Here is a 4,555-nt window from a genome sequence, read left to right as displayed (position 1 = left end):
CTACCCGATATGCACCCATCACATCAGACTGTAGCTTTAAGAATGCGTACTTTCAGAAACCAAAGGCAATACCTATAGTACGACAGATACGGAAACTGGCTGAGTGAGAAGATATCGATGTTTCAGGAATAGAAAATTCATCTCTGAAAATCAGCACTTATTCGATCAAGTTGAATTGAATTTGCATGAAAATATTCATGTAATAGAACGTTTTATAAGTGAGATGTTTTAATTATTTGAAACAATTTTTGTAGGGCTGTAATTTTTGGGAACGAAGTGGAAAAAGTAATTTCACATTTAGGACGCGCTATTCAAATTTTTTGGCGCCAATATGCTCAAGAAAAACCTCTTAGAAGATAGAAATGCAAATTATAACCAAGCTGTGAGTTTCGGCTTTCCAACTTGAGCATTTCTGAACTGTGTTCGTTAATTTCTGGAATGTTTTAATTTGTTGAAACTAATGTGTATAGCCTGGGGGAGGATCATCAAGGTTTTCTTTGAATATATTTCTTACAATAGAAATCAAGTTCGATATCCATTTAGTAAGTTCAAAGAAATTCTGCTAAAGGGTTAAGAGGCCCGCACGAGTATATGAGAAATGAGGGTTATGTTGACCGCATCGCTGAAGCACCAGAGCTGAGCCTACTACGAGTCTGACGTAATTTATGTAAAAATTGCTATGCGAGATCATAAGAGCCCCTTCGCGGTTGCTGCTTAAGTGGGGCCGTGTTATGCAGGGTCGGGACGAAGCCTAATATGTCTCTTTCAAGGAGGGAGGCATTGGTCTGGACCCGTCTCCCATTTTAAAAGCTGACAGGTTTCTGTCTTTGGGGGAGGGAGGGAGGGTGGGGTTTGAATGCGGATCCTCGCGATGCGAGTCCGTCACTATGACCACTCGACCACCACAGCGGCGGTTCGAATGATTTGGGAAGTATTTTGGAAGAATGAACGAAGCGTGTAGGACGCATGGGTGAAGTCAGGGCCAGAACTAGGGCGGGATTGCCCCAGGCGACAAATTTTGGGGGCGCCAATTTTAGGTAGGAACAAAGAACACCGTTATAAAATTAAAGAATTTTAAAGTTGCGGGGGCAGCAAAAATTCTACTTACGGCCCTGGGTGAAGTATCTTACTACATCAAACACAACTCCAGCCATATCGCTATAATACAATTTACTGAAATGGAGTGGAAATGAAGGGGGCTGTCTATCTATGAACGCCTCAAGCTCGTTAGGGGAAAATATCTTATCTATATCCTCCCTCGGGTTTGAACCTGGGACTGTGACAGCAACAGGCGGCAGACAAGCATCTTACCACCACGCCACTCGGGGGCTTGGGTGAAGTAGTACAACGGACAAAGTGTTTTCGAGGTACTAATTGAAGCAGCGAGAAGTATTAACTAAGTATCTGGGACGTGCGGACATGGGTCTTCAGCCCCTGGACCCGAGACAATTTTCATATTTTTTTTTTTCGCGCTATAAATTCATTACAGACGGGGGAGGGGCGTGAAGAGTCAGGCCGGAGGGCGGAAAATATCTCACCCCTAGGAGCCCTGCTACAGGAGTTCGGAAGGGGCATGCGTATAAATGAGTTATTTATGAGGTATTGACGAATTCTATGAGGGAATATCAACGAAGTCTGATATTCTAGGGTGTAGGGATGAAGTATCTGTAATGTAGGGATGAAGTACCTCAGAGGTACTGAAGAAGTATCTGAGACATCATGTGTGCCGTTTCTAATATAGAAGTGGAAGAGCACCAAAATTTGTCCTTTATGTGCTCATGTTTGCCCTTAAATGCAAAATTAATTACTCTATTCACAATGTGATAGCCTACCTGAATATTGTACTTACTTATTGGTTATAGTCAAATTGTATAGCATTCACATTGACTCTCTTGCTTTTTTTGTTGGCTCTATGGTGTACGCACTTACAAACTGTCCCAAAAAAATCTGGGAAAAAAAATTATTTTACTATTTTTTGTTACTTCAACTTCGACACGTCATTGAGCAGTTCAAATATTCCAATTAAACAAATGGCTGGAAATTCCACGGTTTCGATCAATCAGAATCGACGCCAAACATCTGTCAATGATCAAATTGTGTAGAAAAAACAAGCGCAAAAACGCGCATATGGTATTATTTGTTTAATTTGCAAAAACTACGGGAATTCCCAATTCGTCATCATATTATCAGCTTTAATTCAGCTCTACTATAAAAATCCATGGATGAGACGTGAATCCAGTAGATATTCCGAAAACCGGAACAAGAAACGCACCCTCAGGTGAGCAAAATACGTTTTATGCAAAATTTTCATAAATTTCAAAATACAAATACTCTTTTAACGGTCATCCCAGAGATGCGGTCAGCCCTCTTCTCTTTTACAGCCAACTAATAATTTCCTTTTACAGTCCACGCTGCTTAATGTGATCACATCGGGACTCGGGGGTTCCCGATGACAATAACCTAATAATAACCACATCCACCGGTGTTTTTTGTCACACTGGTGTTCTCAAAAGAGGGTTTTTAATGCATTATATACATGATAATAATACCGCAATATTAAAAAAATACTAACGAGATCTCTGAGGATCTTTAATTTTATGTTTTTTTATGCGCAATATTCACGGAAACTCTTTCGAACAATATATTCGTGTAACAAAAAAATACAAAGATTAAATTTCCTTCCGTAATTTCTTGCAGAGAGATGATGAAACCTATTATGTGGACGTCTTATTGCGTCGTGTTGCTCGTTTTTTGTGAGTATTGGTTCTTCATATCATGATTATATGACACTAATGCATCTAGATTTCAGCTAATGTTTATCGTTATGTGAATCACGTCGAGAAAACCACAATATTAGAAGCAGAAAAAAAAACGAGCGTGAAAGTTTTTTCTGATTCTGTTAACTCTCGATTATCCAACATACTCGGTTATCCGACATGATTCCTTCTACTACACTGGTGGGCAAAAAAGTGAAAGATAATTTACCAAATTTTCTGAAAGGGTACTGAAAGAGAAAGCCTATGACATTTATTTGTCTTATTACAGTGTTTTGTACACGATACGATCAATGAAATTTCAAAAAAATGCACACAACAGATTTGTGTGTAACATATAAGCATACTACTATATTGCTTTTCCACTTTTTCGAGGCTTAGTTCGTCCTGGACTGGAGTATGCTGTAAGGTTTTGAAGACCATACCTACAGAGGGACATAGACTTGGTTGAAGGGGTGCAGAGAAGAGCTACGCGTGTCCTTATTGGCACACAGGGCTTGAATTATGAAGAGAGACTTCATTTTTTGAATATGTTTACATTGGATGAACGCAGGTGCCCAGGAGATATGATCGAAGTGTTCAAAATTTTCAATGGGATGGATAGGATGGACCATGAACTTTTTGTACACCACCAATCGACTGCTTTTACAAGGGGACACCAGTATCGATTAGTGAGGGACAATTCTAGGTTGTAGTGTAGCAGGGAATTTTTCTCTAATAGGGTTGTTAATAAATGGAATAGCTTACCCCCGGAGGTAGTAAATTGTAACACAATTGACACGTTCAAAAAGAAATACGATAAACATGTTGGCGTAAATCGAGAAGCTATCCATACTTAGTATAAGACAACCATAAGTTTTCTTTATGGGCATTGTATAGTATTTTATCATGTGTATATGTTGATTATAATTTTTGTTAATTGCATTTTTAATTGGGTTGCTGTATTTTTGAAATATATGACAACCATATTTTTATGGGCATCTTTTTATCAGCCACCTCGTTGGGCATTTTGCCTGTTGTGGCGTTGTATTTGTATTTGTATTTGTACTATACAATCCTTGTAATTTCGGTTCGTAGCCTGCATCATCATCACTAGCCGAATGTACTGTGAAAATAACAAAACATTTCATTCATAGAATTGTGTTTCGAATATTACATTAATTTTGAAAATTAAACACTTGAAATAAATCAATAGTCAATTAGTATTTTTAATAATATTTCTACTGAATCCCATCTTTCACCATGTTAAAGGGTACGAACCCCCCCCCCCCAAATTCACCAATATTATTGAAAAATATTGATGTTTTCTATAAACTAATTGAATCTCTTCCATCCGATTCAGTCTTAGTGACACCGATGAAATCGCAAACTACAACCATGGAACAACTGGCTACTGATGCAACTATGACAGAAGACGTGACGGATACTTCTGATCCTGCGACTACTGATGGCGACGTGGTATATGACTTTAGAATATGCCCCTTCAAACCTCGTCTGTGTAATCTCATATGCATACGTAGGGGAGGAAGAGGAGGTAGATGCGGTGGAATCCGAAATTCCATCTGCATATGCTTTTAAAAGTTTTGGGATGTATCAGCTTGAAAATGCATTTTTTCGGAAAGAAAATACCGAATAAAAATATATTTCTCTCAATAAAAGGTATTTGAATGATTTCTTGGTGATTCAGTTAATGAACTACTTAAGGAAATAACTTCGATACCCCCCCCCCCCCATCATGGGCCGCAACTGATACTTGGGCTTCAGAGGCTTCTAACTGGGTT

The 4,555-nt window shown here is 38.7% G+C and overlaps 1 long non-coding RNA gene across 1 annotated transcript; it reads left to right on the top strand.

Moving 5' to 3' along the window:
- The first annotated feature begins 2,255 nt into the window (after window positions 1–2,255).
- On the top strand, window positions 2,256–4,352 carry LOC149077132 (uncharacterized). The gene is made up of 3 exons (XR_016193986.1): window positions 2,256–2,278; window positions 2,698–2,753; window positions 4,117–4,352. It is a non-coding gene; the product is annotated as an uncharacterized LOC149077132 (long non-coding RNA).
- Window positions 4,353–4,555: the final 203 nt, after the last annotated feature.

Source organism: Pholcus phalangioides, unplaced genomic scaffold, assembly GCF_987345545.1.
Source record: "Pholcus phalangioides strain wild (caught in Gottingen) unplaced genomic scaffold, Ppha-v1.0 ptg000015l_1, whole genome shotgun sequence".
Lineage (NCBI taxonomy): Eukaryota > Metazoa > Arthropoda > Arachnida > Araneae > Pholcidae > Pholcus > Pholcus phalangioides.
The sequence above is the reverse complement of the archived record's forward strand: the minus strand, read 5'-3'. Positions and strand labels throughout refer to the sequence as shown.